Raw genomic sequence first — 18,514 nt, 5'->3', positions numbered from 1 at the left:
AAATATGCCAAATGGGGACCCCGGCTCCCAGACAGAACATGGAGGAGTGATCACCTAGCAGGAGCATGGAAGAGAGATAACAGAGAGCACCAGGAAGAGGAAGGGGGGGGTTATACCAGACCTGAGGAGCGGGTCACCTCCCAGACACACACAGCGAAGAGCAAGGGGGTGATGCTGAAAGCAGGGAGAGGGTGGCAATGGGGGGTGGGAGGGGAATAGGGCGATTATCCTCAGGCAGAGGATTAATACAAAGCGGGGGAGAGCGAAGGAGGAAGATGGGTCAATATCACACAAGATGGAGCAGGACGTTAGATGGGGAGGGGGCAGTGCCAGGCGGCGGGGGGGGGGAGAGCCAGGCAGCCGGGAGGCATTGCTAAGCTGGGGGGGGGGGGCAGTGCCAGGCAGCCGGGGTGGGCGGGGGCACTGCCAGGCAGGCAGAAGATGCGAGCTGACTAACCTGCCGAAGGGATGGGGATGATGGGGCCGCAGGGGAGCGGGGTTAGAGGCAGGGCTGGATACTGGGGGGTTACCCCCGGGGGGGGCTGGGGGGATACACTCGCAAGGGGGGCGAGGCAGGTAATGCCTGCGGGGGGGGGACATCTACTGGAGGATAAGGGGGGGGACTCGGCTCGCTCCCTCTCACCTGCCATGGCAGCCCCGGGGCGGCTGGAAATGGCGCTGGGGGGCTCCGGCTCCGCGCTCTCGGCGGCGGTGACTGCGGAGGCAGCAACAGCAGCGCCGGGCCAGCCCTTGCACGCGAGAGGGGAGGGGCGGCCCCGCGCGGCTCCGCCCTCCCGCAAGATGGCGCCCGCCGTGGCTGGCGCCTCCCCGTGTCCTGGGCCTTCTGCGGGGGGAGTCGTCGCCCTGGTCCCCCCTCCATCTTCCATGTCGCATGCGTGCGCCGCCCCCCTTCATCCCAATCCTTCCCGTGCCCCCCATCGCTCCCCCTCCCGTCCCAGCCTATGAGCCCCCTCCCCCCAAAAGGCTCTTCCCTCCCCCTCTGCTCCCTCACGCCTCTTCCCCCCCATTCTGCCCCCCTCCACCTTTGCCCCCTTCTGCTGCGCCACTGGCCCCTGCTCCCTCCTACTCTTCTCCATCCCTCATTCCTCTCCTCACCCCTGCTCACCTTCCCTCTCTGCCCCATTCCTCCTCCCTCTCCTGGTATCCTTCCCCCTCGTTCCTCTTCTGCTCCCCAGTCTGTTTCCCCCCACTCTTGTCCCTTCCACCCCTCATTGTTACCCTGCTCCCATCCCTGCTTCCTCAGCCAGCCCTTGCCCCGTGTGTGTTATAGCTTGGGCTGTCCCTGCCCTGGTTTTGTTTCATCAATCACATCCCCTGTGCAGAGGTCTGAGTGCTGGGAGAAAGGCACACACCCCTGGCCAGGGTGCTTGGTGAAACATTTCCCTGTATGCAACAAAGTGATGTTTTGTGGGAAGTTCACATACACACTGTTGGGGATACTGTGTGATGCATGTATGCACCTTTTAGGGACATTTTGGAAGATAACATCCCAAAAGGAGTGAGAGTAAGAATGATACTTGCACCTTTTGAGCCATTTTGTGGGGCACACTTATCCACACCCCTTAGGGAATGTTTTGTCTCGTCATATTTTTATAACAGGTTTCTCAGGGTTGGTTTGCATGTTTGTAAACTGTACAAGGAACTCAGACCGTTTGCTTTTCCTCCACCTATGATATCTCTATTAAGATTCCTTCCATCTCCCTGTCACTGGTAGAGTTGAGACCCATGATTCCTACCCTCCTATGGAACATAATCAACCCTTTTCACCCTTGGCATTTCAGCCTCCTGTCATTGTACAATAGCTTCCCTAAGTGCTGAAGAACACCCCACCTTCTGAACATTCTGCACTGACACGTACATAAATACTATTTTTAAAAAACCTTGGGCAAAGTATTTACTCAAAACATCAGCAACATTTAAATCCAAACTTCTCTGAGCTTCTGTTTCTCTTCCCACCCTTTGTTTTACTTGTCCATTGTAAGATCTTCAGAACAGGAACTAGCTCTTGCTGTACATATGTCTGGTGCCTAGCACAACAGGGCTCTGATTTCAGGTGAGGCCTGCAGCTACTGTATTGCTGTAATACAAATAGATTTTGTATTTCTAGTCTTTGAACATAAGTTTAAAAGAAAAACTGGTACCTTGATACTATTGTAACTGGCACTGTATAAATATCTTATGTAGATGGCAGTAATTAGTTACAATACAATAGGCAAGGAGAAGCTATCTTGTTAAAGCAGAAAAGAAGGAGTCAGAATCCTGGGTTCTGTTCCCAGCTCTGCCAATGACGCTTAATTTGTCTATGCCTTAGTTTCCCCACCTGCAAAATATTACCTACCTTAAAGGGATATCGAGAGAATATATGTTCTTTGAGCCCTATGTTGCTGGCACCACTCACATGTTAAGCATTTGCTGGATCAAAGAGACACATGGTAGCAGGACACACAACTCTCAGTTGTCAATACCTGTAATTTATTGCAAGCCACATGGTATTTGACGTTTATGTTGAAGCCACAGCTCTACAAGTTAATCTCATAATTTTTGTGGGGCCTGAGTTGTCATTTTCAAACCCTTGGGTTGTCGATAGTAGGAGCTGCACTTTGTCAGCCCTACCATGCTTTGCCGATTGCTACGTCCAGGTTGATTATATTTAAGTGTCCTAATTACACCTCTATCTCAATATAACGCTGTTCTCGGGAGCCAAAAAATCTTACCGCGTTATAGGTAAAACCACGTTATATGAAACTTGCTTTGATCCACTGGAGTGCACAGCCTTCCCCCGCCCCCCCGAGCACTGCTTTACCGCGTTATATCCAAATTCATGTTATATTGGGTCATGTTATATTGAGGTAGAGGTGTATTATAGCTTTCTGATTAGGTTTGATGCTGTATATTACTGTAATGATTTACTTTTTGTCCTTTAAAGTAGATAGTCCTCATCTCAACTTGCTGAGATGCAGCTAGTTTTTGAAACCCTGGCTTATTCCACTGTCCTTGCTGTATTGTGGGAATTCAGTAGCTTGTCCTCCTGCAATCAAATTGCGATGCAGTGCAATCTGATAAGTTTACTGTGGGTGATCTACCGTCTCTACTGATCTTCGACCCTGTCCTGACAGATTCTGGGCTCTCTCTTGAAGCTTCAATCTTGCTTAGTTGATTCAGGTGCCTTGTTGCTATTACAGGAATCCAAGTCACTAGGAAAGACTCTATGTTCCCTAGGCCAGAGGAACTAACTCCAAATCCATTACATCATTGTGCCCAGACCTGCAATTCTGTGTTGATCTTGCAGCCCTCTGCTTTAACACTTATTGTTGGTACAGAGGTCATACACTGAGCTGTTTACCAGGTCTAACTCCTGCTGCCCCACCTAAACAGGTTTTCACTGGATCTCATTAAAGCTCTGAGCTGATTTTAAAATCTTTGCTCTGACAAGGCCTCTTGAGGGCTAGTGAATCATTTAGCTCCACATTCACTAGGTCACTCCCTTTGTTAAGCTCATGAATGGCTTTCAGTTGTACCAGATGGAGACACTGTATAGTAAGGAGAACAGGAGTAGTTGTGGCACCTTAGAGACTAACAGATTTATTTCAGCATGAGCTTTCGTGAGCTACAGCTCACTTCTTCGGATGCATAGAATGGAACACATAAGTCATGATGCATCTATGCATATGTGTGTCCACACACTCATTATGTGCTCTGCTATGGAATGTGACTCTTCATGTCATAGAATGCCCAGCTTTAACTCATGCCTATGTTACTTCTTTAGAAATGCAGCTTTTAAAAGGCTGAAGGCCTTTGCTTGTTACTATAGATTAGTGTGGGGCCCTGGTATAAGAGGCATTTTAGAAATGCAAGATTGATTGGTTGATTGAGAGTGAGGCAGTTTTGCAGGTGGCAGTTGCTTCTAAGGGAAAGATTGATTGCATGTTTTTATTGATACAGATTTTCAAGTTTCCCATATTGACCTCTTGTGCTTGGAAATTGCTGGCAAAGAAAGCTCTCTTTTCCTTTAGTATTTGAATTGAGGGTGGGAAGGATAAAGAATTTGGGTTTATGAATAAAACATGTAGTTTTGCCATCCTCACTAATGCAGGAAGGTGGCAGAATTGGATCCAAACGGTCCTATTGAATTCATAGGTCAGGTTCACATTTAGCAAATAAGGAAAGCCTGGGATTAGGAGGATAGCCCCAAAAGCAAGGGGCTAGAGTGGATGTTTAGTGCTCTAAGCATTAGATAGATATAGCTAGACTCCCTGGAATTACATGTTTAAATCCCACTAGACTCATCTTTGTTCTTCCTAGATAGATTAGCTGACTTCGAGTTGGTTTACTGTGTTGCAATTTTTTTAGATAAGACCTTGAAAACTGAGTTCCTGTCTGAATATTAAAGACCCTCCGGCACTATCACAGGAAGTGGAGCTTTGATGGCCCCAATTTCCCTCTCTCACTGCTGTGTAATATAAATGCAAACTAATATGCTATGATTATTGGAAAACAGAAGTCCATATTATAAAACTATAGTAAAGGACAGTGAGCAATTCATGTGAGTGTAGTCAATTTTTGCCAAACTCAATCACCGGACCATAAACAGCTGGGAAGAGTTATAGATCTCCTCTATGTATCCCAATAATAGCAGCACATCTAAAGGCTATAGGTACAGTTATTGCAATTAGTTAGTATGCAAACATTTGATATAGAGGGATTTAACACCCCTTTGCAATTTTCTTCATGCATGCACATCTAATCTATTTCTCTTTGTGCATGTCCAATACATTCATTAGCATGCTATTTGGGTCATATAGGCCCAGAGACTCTTAACTGTCATTTCAGTGGAAATTAGCAATTTACATACCTTTGAGGATCTGGGCCTAGGTCCTTAGACCTCACCCAAGAATGTAAGCTTGCTTGTAACTCTTCCCCATAGCACCTGAATGAAGAGAGGATGCTGAGCTTTAGGCCTTGTCCACACTGCAATTGATTAATACCATGTTCCAATACATGTCCTAATCCAATACGTGTCCTTAAAACCTGGTGTGGTTTCTGCCTGGGTACTACACCAGACCAAGTTCAGGGACAAGGTTGTAACAAGATTACTTTAATATAGTTATAACGATAGATAGGACACTACGTGTTGTAACATCATGGCTTTGGCGGGAACCGTGTGGGAATATTGCAGTAGTATGAGAAAAGCTCTTGTTCCCGGATTCCCACTCTGACCAGCACAGGATACCAGACATCCAGCCTGGAAAATTACACCACAAGCAGCTCCCAGGATGCTGGACCTTCCACAGCTAGGAACTGAATCCCAGCATCCTGATTCCCATCTCTTTGTTCTAACCACTCAGTATGCTTCTCATATGCAGTATAAATACCATATGGACATCTAGTAATTATCAGAAAATGCATCTGAGCAATTCATATATATTTTTAGTCAATTTTTGCCAGAGTGAATAACTGAATCCTAAACATGTAGGGCCCAGTTGTAATAATTGGGCCTACACATTTACACCCTTTGTAAGCCCAATTGTGGAAAAGTGGATAAGTTTATAAAGTGTCACAATAGCTGATAACAATTAATGTTGATGGGGGGAAAGTGCGAAAGGAATCAATAAGCTGAATTAGTCCAAACAAGAAGGCCTACTAATATAAGTCAAGGACTGTGTTAAAATTATGGCTGGTAAACAAGAGAAGCATAGGACAAAAAATGAATGGACCAAAGTAAGAGTCTGCTTTCACTGGCCAAAACTGTACATTTTGCAATACTGCTGTAAGCCTTTGACAAGAAAAAGGTAGCTCAAAGCCATGTCATAAAAGCCCAAAGTTTGCCAGGTCACAGAGTAGCTGATAAGACCATATGCTGTGCCTGTGGTTTTCCCAGCAGAGAGGCTGCAAGAGAGTCCACACTGGAGACAGAAGCTGCACTTTCTATCTACACTATTCTTTGTCATCGTGTTAAAGTCTGACTCTGTTTTCTAGAACGGCAGCTCCAGCCGATCTCAAATAATTTATTTTTTCCACAAAAAGCACAGCTCTTTGCATCTAAAAGACTGGCAAACAAGGGGATTTTTCCTTATAAAAACTTTGCAGCTAAAGGGCAAGTGGGATATGGTTCAAATGAAAAACCTTACTTAATATTTTACAAGTCAAATGCTTTAACCTGTTTTGTTCTACTTTGTCTCTATCTGTAATAGAAGGTTAAAAAGTTGTTAATCGTGTTTGCCAGAGCACCAAGCAGGCTGAGGTCTCTGTATACCAAACCCTGAACTGTGTTTAAAAGTGTTTACTGATGGACTTACAGGGTGATGTTAACACTTTGACTCTTTGGGCCCATGCATTAATTTTGATTGACAACCCCAAAGTTGCAGTGAATTCTGTGTGGTCAGACCCCTGCCTCCATACCCAGCCTGAACAGGTTCTTGAATGTGGTGGCTATAGTATGCACAAGGCCTTAGTCAGCCTGGTTTTGCCCATCTCTGGAACCAAGGAGTGCAATATTGCCATGATATTCTGAACTTAACATTTCATAGTACATTCCCAGGCAAGTCAGTCTATTACTTTGTTTGTTTCTCCATGCCACTTGGTAAGGACACTGCTATGTAAGGTCAGGGTTTTCTTGTGATGCAGCGAGTATCTTACCAGCATAAATTTAAAGGCTGAGATATTTTTGGCAGTCATCTCTATTTGTTTATGCAGCATTTCCAGTTTAAACTCCAGTGTCACCTCATTCTGGGACAAACCTGTTTCTCCACATGGAAAAAAAATGGAAGGAAATAATCCTAACCCTAATGACACTATTAGAAAACACCCAATTACTTCAGGGCATGAAGGAGGTCAGGAAGAATCCCCAACAAGCAGGTTATTCTCTAAGGTGGGGTTTCTCAAACCTTTCTGTGAAGCATCAGGATACTGACTGGATGAGTCACTGGTTTGATCTGGCATTGCAATTCTGATATTCTGTGTCCATTTAAAAAAATCTGCATGACCAATTGTGTCATTTATGTGACACAACCATGAAATCTGCTTGGAAGTCACAAAGTCCTGGATAAGTGAGAAGAAACTGGATGCATTGTCCAAGGCCAGATTGTATTCCTGAGCATCTGACTGGAAGCCAAACTGTTCAGCATGTATGTGTTGTACTTACTTTGGGAATAATCTCTGGCAAACACTGAATTGGGTGGAGAGTCTACAATTCTCTGTTCCTTTAAAATTAGATATAGGCTGAAAGGAAAATACCAGCTCTGCACACTTTCAATGTGTAGATAAGTCTGGATCTGGATTCTATAGAGGTTCAAAGCAAAAACCTCAGTTCCAAAAGTCTTTGGAGAAGTTTGTTCTGGATCCCAGTTTTGTAGCTCAGGTTCAACTCACCATCTTGAATGATACGTTGTCAGAATAAGGTTAAAAACCTAACTTGCACTAAATAATCTCTGAAACTCACATTCACAAAATATTCCTGCGGTCAAGAGTTCAGCAGGATTCAAAGGATTGGATACGTAGATGGATAATGAGAACATCTAATTAATAGGTTTCAGAGTGGTAGCCATGTTAGTCTGTATTAGCAAAAAGAACGAGGAGTACTTGTGGCACCTTAGAGACCAAAACACATTTTTTAGTCTCTACGGTACCACAAGTACTCCTCGTTCTATATTAATAGTAGAGAGGGTAAAGAAAGTAGAAATTTAAAACCAGCCCCCCGTTGAGAAGGTTACTTGATAACTTACCATCAGTGGGTTTTTTGCTCCTTCCTCTGAAGCTTCTTGCACTGACTGCTGGTGGAGACCCAATACTGGACTAGATGGACTTGAGGTGTGATCCAGGAATATAGGAATTACCAGATTAAAGAGACAGATGAGGCCATAGGGGAATTGATTTGTAGCTAAAGAATGCTATATACCACCACCTAGTGGAAAACAGGTAGCATCATCTTTCAAATTCCCTAGCTACCAGTGAACACAGTAAATATATTGTTACCCTTTTGGGGGCAAGTGTTAGGCTCTGTCTACACTAGTGAGTTTACAGCAGGGCAGCTGTACCGATGCTAGATAGTTCTCAAACATTTAAAAATGTGTATGTGATGTAGTGATGTACTTCTTTTTTGGTAAATCAGGACTAAACCCTCAGTTTTCCTCATCTGTACAATGGGGAAATAGGATTCTTTTTTTTCAGGGGTGCTGAGGAATAGAATCATAGATTTTAAGGTCAGAAGGGACCATTATGATCATCTGGTCTGACCTCCTGCACAACGCAGGCCACATAACCTCACCTACCCACTCTTGTATCAAACCTGTGTCTGAGCCACTGAAGTCCTCAAATCATGGTTTAAAGACTTCAAGATGCAGAGAATCTTCCAGCAAGTGACCTATGCCCCATGCTGCAGAGGAAGGCAAAAAAAACCCCAGGGCCTCTGCAAATCTGCCCTGGAGGAAAATTCCTTCCCAACCCCAAATAGGGCGATCAGCTAAACTCTGAGCATGTTGGCAAGACTCACCAGCAAGACACCCAGGAAAGAATTCTCTGTAGTAACTCAGATCCCACCTTGTCTAACATCCCATCAAAGGCCATTGGGCATGTTTACCACTAATAGTCAAAGATGAATTAATTGCCAAAATTAGGCTACCTCATTATACCATCCCCTCCATAAACTTATCAAGCTTAGTCTTGAAGCCAGATATGTCTTTTGCCCCCACTACTCCCCTTGGAAGGCTATTCCAGAACTTCACTCCTCTGATGGTTAGAAACCTTCGTCTAATTTCAAGTCAATAAAGTTTAAAATGCTACTACTTTTCAAAAATCATATAAAAAAAACTTTAAACATTAATTAATGAGGCTTCAGGTAGCAAGCCTAGATAGATAAGCCAAGTATTGCTGCTACTATTTTATAGAAAGGTAAACAAAGGCTTTTGTTAAATGACACACGCTCAAGATTACACAGTGGCAGAGAGGTAAAAGAAGCAAATCAGGATTTCTGACTACTAGTCCCCACTGCTCTTGCCATGATAGAGTTGGAGGCTCAGGAGGATGTTGCTTCATCTTTGCATACACTATGTATCCTGCAAATGGGGACCATACTCGGATGCATTCAATGGTATTATTGAAAACGGAATCAGCCTCCCAAATTCCCTCAGTAGCTTTTTGGCCTTTTTATGATAAGGCTGCTCGGAATGCACTGGCAAAGCAATACAGATCCAAATATGGTCAGTAAGGGGGGGAAAGTAACAGCAGTAGAGGACATTTACAGTAACTAATTAGATGAGACAGCTCATTCTTTGGATGAGTAGCTGGTTTTCTTGAGGCTGACATATCATCTCCTGTATTTCAGTGCTGCAATCAGCATTTGGGATGTAGCTAGCTGAACAGGGAATGGGCCCATACTGGGCACCCTTTGTGGAGTTCTTGGGGTTCTTTCCATGGGGCCCTGCCATAACTCCAATGGAGGCTGCAGTCTACAGAAGTAAAGGATTGCTCTTTAAAACCCTGCTCCTGCTCCCATTAATGTCAATGGAAGAGCTTTCCTAGATTTCACTGGACGAAGGGTCAAGCCCTAACATACTGTATAGATGATACATTCATTTTGAAGTAATTTTTCCATTTCTTTCTAATGCATGGAAAGAAGGAACCTTTTCCCAGTGCCTTCTGTTATGAGCATGGGAGCTCTCAACCTGAAAGTGGGTAGCCTGGGTCAGTATTAACTTTAAGCATGGGCTTAAGTCCTACTTAAAGCCAAAGTTGAGCATGTACTTAAGTGCTATGCAGAACTGGGGACCTGAATACTCATCATCCTCAGACCCATAGTGAAATCATGTTTTTCACAGAACTTCCAAGTGGAACAACAACTGGGATGTTAACAGTCTCAGATTTGGATTCTACTCCCATCTAAACAGTTTCACTCTCTCTTAGGGCTGGTCTGCGCTGGGGGGATGGGGGGGATCGATCTAAGATACGCAACTTCAGCTACGCGAAGTCGAAGTATCTTAGTTCGACTTACCTGACCGTCCTCATGGCAGCAAGTCGATTGCCGCGGCTCCCCCGTCAACGCTGCTTATTTCTCCTGACGAGGTGGAGTACAGGCAACGATTCGCGGATCTATTTGTCACGTCTAGATGAGACACGATAAATCAATCCCTGATAGATCGATTACTACCCGCTGATCCGGCAGGTAGTACAGAGGTACCCTTTGTTTGCTATATGTGGATTTCACTGTTGTAATAGGAAAAGCAGAGACAACTCCACTCTCAAGTGCAGTCTTCAGAAAAAAAAAATTCAGCCTTAAATTGCTTGTCTTATACTAGGATTTTTAGAGGCATCCAGTTATTATCAAAGTGAATCAAAGATATTCTAACAAAATTTACAGGGAACTGATCCATTTTGACCAAAAGTTGCAGGCGGGGGGAAGAACAACGTGAAAGGGGATGGTTTCTGCTCTCATTTACACCAGTAACTGCAATCTGTTGAGTTTCTTCAGCAAAAGGAATCACACTGGAGTAAATCCAGAATGAACTGAATCTGGCATAGGGTTATCAATAACTCATAAGATCTCAACTCTGATGTCCTTCTGTTGAAAGATGTAAAGAAATCTAAGGCAGATAACGAATTCATCATTAAACCTATATATCCTCTGCATGAGAAGTCATGTGGTCTAGTGATTAGGCCAGTGGATTAGGTCTAGGCCCGGGGTCTATTCTTGGATCTGCCACTGACTTGATGAGAGACCTCGATCAAGTCACAGAGGGGAAAAAAATAAATCAAGATCAGGACCTCTAGTCCCCTAGTTTTACCACTAAGGCAACATTCCCTTTGGTAGTTTGTGGGGTCTATGGAATAGGAGTCTCTGCCTCTGTTTCCCCTCCTAATATTTGTCTTGTCTATTTAGACTATAAACTCTTTAGGGCAGAGATTGTCTCATGTATCTGTACAGCACCTAGCACAGAGGGGTCCCAGTCTTAGTTGGGGGCTGTAGGCACAATGGGAATGCAAATAAAATATTCATCTTCTAGAGAGGTCTCACTTTTGAGACAGTTTCCTTACTGCATCATCAATAACCAACACAGACAAAAATATGGTAATCAGAAAAATGTTTTTTAAAGCTTGCATGTGTTGCTAATAAGATTGTTAAGACCTTTTTAAAAATTCTAGGATAGACTAGTGAGTTGATGGGGCTATTTTTATTTAAACTCAATATTACTTTAAATAAATAATCACAAGCTGCTTGGGAAGCCTTTCACATAGCTATCACAGAACAGATTTTAAAGAGCCTGGGGCAGCAAAGCATTTAAACATGCCTGTGACTTTCTTTAGAACTTAAACATGTGCCTGAAGTTAAGTGCTTTGCAGAATAGGGACAGAGGTTAAGCATGTGGTTAAAAGCTTGGCAGAATCAGAGCCTAAACCCAGAAGGGCCCACTATGATGATAGAGCCTGACCTTGCACCTAGAATTTCACCCAGTGACTCCTACGTTCAACTCAATAATTCAGGTTCCCCGGACTGGTTCTGTCCAACCTGTGATATTACCGCCAAGGAGCAAGATTCCCATTTAGGAGAATGGCTCAGGTTTGAATGGCACTAATATTTGCACACAGGCATCTTTATCTCCTTCCCTGGTGACTGATGGGGCTGGCGTCAATTGAAACTAGCAAATATAATAAATCAGCATGGGAACATAAAAAAAAAAAAAAAGCAATATCTTGCCCTCCTTTGTATTATTTTATCTCGCCATTTAAAAAGAAAAAAAAAAAGCTCAGTAGATGTTATTAGTTTGCTGCCCTCTGAGTGACCATTTAGGAAGACGACAGCAATGCCGGAGCTGTGAAGCATAAATTGAAATCTAATCAGAAAGGACAGGATTGTTGTGCCAAATCATCCTTGTGTGTCCTGCAGGTTTTTCTGTCCTTATTGATTCTAAGCTCAACTATGGCTATAAAAATAGCAGTGCAGCGCTAAGCCTCTCAATGGCAAATATAGCTGAATTTGGCTAATTGCAGTCGACAAGAATGAAAGCAGAACTCCACCGCAGGGGCTAATCCAGGGGTCGGCAACCTTTTAGAAGTGAGTCTTCATTTATTCACTCTAATTTCAGGTTTAATGTGCCAATAATACATTCTAACATTTTTAAAAGGTCTCTTTCTATAAGTCTATAATATATAACTTAACTATTGTGGTATGTAAAGTAAATAAGGTTTTTTAAAATGTTTAAGAAGCTTCATTTAAAATTAAATTAAAATGCAGAGCCCCTTGGACCGGTGGCCAGGACCCGGCCAGTGTGAATGCCACTGAAAATCAACTCGCCATAGGTGCCATAGGTTGCCCACCCCGGGCTAATCTAAGCTTTCTTTCATGCTAGGTGCCAGAAAGATGCTGTAGATTGTACTAGGATTATGAAAATGAAGCCCTGCTAGAGAGTAATTTATATTTATAGGGCAGTCAAAGTGCTCCAGGTGAGTCACAATATTATTTCTCTTTCAATTCTATGGAGGTTTCACACAAGCTAAACTATAGTATTTAGTACAAAGATTAAAGGCAGTTACAAATCTATAGGACAGCCAAGACCCCTGCCATCAACCCCTGGAGCCTCAGCCCATCCAGCCATATGTTAAGGGCTGTTTTTTCAAACGAGCTCAGCATTCACTTTTCAATCTGACCTTTGACAGGCTAGAACAGCACCCACTTACTGAGTGCCCCCATCACCAACAGTACCTCTGCAGGGCCTCACCTCTGTTTTCTCCTTCATTGGGCACCTTAAACCACTACCACACAATCCAAAGGGAAACTCAGACATCCAATTTATTCAGTCCTCAGGTACATGACAGCCCCTCCAGGCCCCAACTCAACTCAGTGTCTCTCTGTCTTTGAGGGGGTTCCCAGAGCTGGATCACATTGTATTGTTTCTACAGAAGCCAGTCCTACTCCCTGCAGCTCCTTCTTCAACCCATCTACACTTCCCAGGTTTCTTTTTACTTGAGCAGCCTCAGCTTCCTACCAAGCTTCCTCCCCCATCTCACACACTTTTTCCACCATCCCCTTCCTGGCAACCTGCTGCCTTATATATGGGGAATCACCTGATTCCTCTCAGGTGGGGCTCATCAGGGCTGGTTTAGCCTGGGCGCTCCTACCCATGGGCCAGCCATCCCGTCAGAGAGAGTAACAGATTGAGTGTAATCTATTGCTCAAGCACTTTGAGAGTCTCGCACAAAAGGGGCCAAGTCATGCAGGGGTGGCTCCAGGCCCCAGCACACCAAGTGCATGCTTGGGGCGGCAAGCCACGGGGGGCGCTCTGCTGGTCGCCGCGAGGGCGGCAGGCAGGCTGCCCTCGGTGGCTTGCCTGCGGAGGGTCTGCTGGTCCCGTGGCTTTGGCCTGCAAGCTGCCGAAGGCAGCCTGCCTGCCATGCTTGGGGCTGCAAAATGCCTAGAGTCACCCCTGGAGTCGTGTACCCATTTAAAGTTAAATCTTTCTCACTTTTGCTACTGATTTCCATGGGACCAAGCTTATGTCCCTACAGCTGGTCCAAAATCCTCTTGGGGAACTGGTGTGATGCTCCGATAGCTTTGCTGCAAAACTAGAGTGTGTTCAAATACCGCTGAGGGTTTACATCCCTGTAACAGCTGCTGGGAACTTCTGCATCTGGCGTAAAGAGTTTCCATTCACATTAGCACCTGCCACCAGTGATGCTGGAGTAGCTGCTCAGCAGCGAAGCTGTCAGACAAGAGGATGAGGTAGCTACTCTGGGAAGCACCACAGCACCTACCACAAGGCTGTTCAGGGAGGCAGGAGGGCTAGCAAAGGTCCTGCAAAGAACATGGCATTTAAACTAGTTAAATCCAACAATGAGGAGAATTTAGTGCCCATAGCTCCAACCACATTACTCTGGATATCGGGTAATAATTCCCGCCTCCCTCCCAACCTCTCAGTGCCTCCCAGGGGTGAGTTTTTAATTAATAATTCCTTGGAACAGCTCCAGGACCTGAGAGCTGGAACACCGAAACCAGCTCTGAGGAAACATAACCTCATGCTCTAAAGCAAAAGCATTATCCAAGAGTTACTGATCAAGGAGATCATCCATACGGCTTCCTGGGGCTTTGCTCTTCTTCTTAGGAGTCTGTTTCCCTTTCCCACTTTTGTACCCACTCTTCCCTAAACACTAGAAAATGCACTGTCAGGAACATTTGCAGGGGGACAGATTAGACAATCTAGTACAATTTTACTAGATTTACATTTCTATAATTCCCCTCAAGGCCCCTGCATAGCATCAACCAAAAAAGGGACACCCTTTGGGAACCCTCTGCACTCCCACTAGATGACAAGAAGGGAATCTGCAGGGTCCAGGGTGAACCAACTCATAAGAACATAAGAACTCTCCCCACAAGATACACCCTCCCATTTGACAGCAAACTATTCATAACTATTCTTTGAGGATGGCCTTTCAACCAATTATGCACTTACCTTATAATAAATTCATCTAGACTGCATTTCCCTAGTTTGCTTATGAGAATGTCATGCGAGACTGCCAAAAGCCTTCCTTATTCAGCAGAGCATCAGGGCTTTCCTTATTCAACAGAATTGTGCAGTGCTAACTTAAGTCTTTGGACACTGTATGGTTCTTTCCTAAAATCCAAGACCTCCTATTTGGCCTTTCCTACAACTTCTCTCCATTAAACTATCTACTTGTGCCAGATTTTTCCCCTGGGATGCTGCCAAGTGCCTCTTATAAGTACTCCTCCTGACCCCTCTCTCTTTCACTGAGCAAGCTCTTTCTTATACAAAGCATTATTTCCAAACTTTCACATGACCCGTCAGTGACTGGACTCCGCCCATCAGCTAGAATCTTGAAACAGAGTGTTGGATCATGGGTCTGTTCCAAGACCCCAGCCCTGTGTCACAATCTCCCTCTTTGTTTTGGCCAACCCCACCCAAAGACACACAAAGAACCTGAGTCAGCAGCCTCTGCCAGCCCAGGGAAACTCCCTGGCAGAGCACAGTTGCCAGGCTGGCTCACTATTTCTAAGCTTAAATGAAAGCATTTGGCTCAGCTCTGCTGTCTGAAAGGACTTTGCTTCTCCCTACCAAGTGTTAAAAGATTGACTTGAATTATCCTTGGCATTTCTGAGCCTGAAGCTGCTGGTGGCCACCTCTCTCTCAGCTGGTGTCAGCTGTGTCCCGCCAGGAGGAAAAGGCCTTGGTGCAGTCTGGGGCCTGGTCTACACTATGCTGTTAAACTGATTTTTAACAGCGTTAAATTGATTTAACGCTGCACCCGTCCACACTACACTGCTCTTTATATTGATTTAAAGGGCTCTTTAAATTGATTTCTGTACTCCTACAAAACGAGAGGAGTAACGCTAAAATCGATATTACTATATTGGATTAGGGTTAGTGTGGACGCAAATCGATGTTATTGGCCTCATTATTTTACAGTAGCTACCCCCAGTGCACCGCTCCAGAAATTGACGCTAGCCTTGGACCATGGACACACACCACTGAATTAATGTGTCTAGTGTGGACGCGCACAATCGACTTTATAATATCTGCTTTATAAAATCGGTTTAAGCTAATTCGAATTTATCCTGTAGTGTAGACGTAGCCTGGGAAGCAACTTCCTAGGGAGCAGGATACAGTGTCAGGGCAGAAACATGGCCGTTTTTATGGATTGTGGCAGGAGCAGCAGAGAGGGGAGATACCCAGAACCTGGGTCTGGATCTACCATTGACTGGAGTCTGGCTGCGTTCAGGCCCTGTAGCTAGTACATGAAGTCAGCACTCCTTCGTCCACACCTACCCCTACTGTTACCTTGTCCCCGTTCCTTCTGTTGGATTATTCCCATGCTACACATTGTCTAAAATTAGATCTCCTTTTAATGGGGGAAACAGGCATCCGTATTACTACAGCATTGTATCGACACCGACATTGCTATCCATGGGCATTCAAAAATTATAAGATTGGCTTAAAAATATTATAAATGTGGGGTGGTTTTTCTTTGCCTCCCGATTTCTGAGCTTTCAGAGAGCACTTGGATCACACTGTCAAGCAGGAAGGTCAGAAACTCACTTTTTATGTTACATTATACACAAGCCCCCCCATGTATAATCCTCACTTTCGCTTTAAAGGCTCTTCTTCTCTCTCCTCCTCCCTCCTAAAATGTAACTTTCACCTGCCATGTCAGATATGGACATAACACTGACTCATTGCCTGGCGTCAGCTGTTACTTCCTCTCTGGACTTGGCTCTCACTTGATGGATTTCAGCTGCTCCCAGCCAGTATGTAGCAACTTCTTGGATGTGGCAGTGACATCTGACTAGAGAGCGAACAAGGTCAGGAGCACGGGAAGGGTGAAGTGCTGATCCAGCATGACACAGCACAACAGAGAGGCACGTGTATATTTCATTTCCTTCCAACAGCTGGATTAAAGCAGCAGAAAGGGGGAACTGACATCCTACATTCAATCAATCCATTCCCTTGGCCCTAACACTCTGGGCACATGCAAGTCACTCAATTAAGGACAGTGCAGCAACCCAGGGAATAGAATTTAAACCCCGCAAAAAGCGTGTGTGGGAAAAAATCAGGACTTGGAGGTTAGCACAGAACACAAAAGTGTTTTAGGGGAAAAGAGAAAGGGAGGCAGAAAACCAGCAGGAACTTAAAAATGAGCATTGCTTTCTCCAATCAAACTGTTATATGGGAGCCATTTGCCTGGAAAAATTCTCCCCGAGCCTCAACACATGCATAGTGTGCACTGGAAGTGCTACTTTGCCTGGGAGGAGCCCCTTTCCTTTGAGACTCTCACATCCACCAAGTCTCAGCTCCTGCCACTGCTGGTTGATAACTACGTGCATTGCCATCACCATGTTTTGGATCTAGGGAAACAGATTGAAAGGCCACTATCCCCTCTCCGACACATGGAACAACCTTGGGAGTTAGTGGCAGCTGCCTTTGCTTACCCCTCTCTTAAATAATCAGGCCATAAATGACCTGCCCACAGCTACACACTGGGCCTGTTCAAGACAAGAACAACTTCCCTATTGTAGCAGCCAGAAGTTGTTCCCTCCTGTAACTTATGTGGGTGCAGTAAAGGCCACTTGGCTATTTGGCATACAACACTAAGTGACCAGAGATTTTTGAATGCCTTAATTTCTGAGTTCCCAGCTTGACACATTAAAGGGGCCCCATTTTCAGAAAGCACATGATACCCAAAAATGTAAACAAAAGGAGGGGCAGGGGAAGAGGCACCCAAAAAAAGCACTAGACAGTTTTGAAAATCATGAGCCAGGAACTCCCTCCTCTGTGTCTCTGTACAGGACTCTGGTCTGGGGACTGTGTTCTACTGAAACACAAAACACATATTTGCCTTTAAAAAAAGAACAACAACAAGTAGTACTCCAGTTGCCTGGTTTAGAAGAACAGGTTAGACAAACACCCATCAGAGATGGGCTAGGTATACTTTAATCCTACCCTAGGATAGGGCGATGAACGGGATAGTCTCTTGAGGTCCCCTCCAGTCCTACATTTTTATGGTTCCATAGTTCAGTCACTTCCTATTTTATAAATTCAATCTATTGGTTGCCAAGCCATGTACCCTGTGGCAGCTTCAGGTAAAGTGGCTCTCTCTCTGAGCATGATCCCAGGGTATAGTGCTCCGTTCTATAAGGTATGTGGAGGCACGAATCTCTCAGGAATAATACATCCTGTTACATTTGGTTAAGCTGATCCTTCAATTACTTATTTTCGTATGTGTCTGATAACTGCTTGTACAGCCCCTTGATACTCTCGGAAAGTGCTTCTTCTATAAACATAGTTACCATTCAAGAGCTAGCATTGAGATGGATGGGAAGGTAGAGACCATGCTATTGATTCCAGCCATTCTACCCAAGACGGCCCACTCGTCCGAAAAAGCTTAGCCTCCACGTTTTACGCTTTGATATATTTCCACAATTCATAACTCCTTATGGTAAATAAATCCCATTCCTGCTCCCTCCGTCTTCAGCAAACTCCCCCATTCAGGGTCTGGGCCCTGTCCCCCCCGACCTTGCTCACTATGGGAAGCAATTCAGGCTGCATTTACAAGCTGTAAACCTATCGTGCCGGAACGAGATGAGAAACACCAGGAGGGACTAGAGCCCCTCCTGACCTATAAACCATACAATGGTCGGCCTCTCAGTCTCTCACACAAGGACTCCAGGAACTGCTGCAATACATGGTGTATTAATTCTAGGCTCCCCCTTCTGCCGCCTTGATGATGAGCACTGGGACTCAATGCACCCCCCCGCCATTCAACTCGCTGCAAATGAGTCCAGAACGAAGATGAAGCTGCTCAAAACCCCATCCTGGCAACCTGCTGCCCACTGTCTCTGGCAGATGACAGCATGTATAACGGAAGAGGAAGCAGTAGGCAAATGGCAGATCCCATTGAAAGCTCAATCTAGGTACCAGGTAGAGTTACTCCCAGCAAGTTTAGGAACCATTTTTATTGTATATGAGCGTCTTTGGATTTACAATAGCCACGCCTA

At 44.8% G+C, this 18,514-nt stretch overlaps 1 protein-coding gene across 10 annotated transcripts in view; it reads right to left on the bottom strand.

Annotated features, from left to right (window-relative positions):
• The window catches only part of SLC23A2 (solute carrier family 23 member 2), a 129,082-nt gene extending 120,908 nt beyond the window's left edge, over window positions 1–8,174 (bottom strand). For 5 of the 10 annotated variants that reach the window (XM_030551991.1, XM_030551989.1, XM_030551987.1 and 2 more), the window contains exon 1: window positions 644–758. The gene's annotated coding sequence lies outside the window, so the exon portion shown is untranslated. Of the gene's footprint in view, window positions 55–643; window positions 759–4,873; window positions 5,017–7,742 lie in introns of those variants that run through there. The other 5 variants (XM_030551993.1, XM_030551995.1, XM_030551997.1 and 2 more) reach the window with 3 other exon arrangements.
• Window positions 8,175–18,514: the final 10,340 nt, after the last annotated feature.

The sequence above is a fragment of the Gopherus evgoodei genome, chromosome 2 (genome assembly GCF_007399415.2).
Source record: "Gopherus evgoodei ecotype Sinaloan lineage chromosome 2, rGopEvg1_v1.p, whole genome shotgun sequence".
NCBI classification, from domain to species: domain Eukaryota; kingdom Metazoa; phylum Chordata; order Testudines; family Testudinidae; genus Gopherus; species Gopherus evgoodei.
The sequence above is the reverse complement of the archived record's forward strand: the minus strand, read 5'-3'. Positions and strand labels throughout refer to the sequence as shown.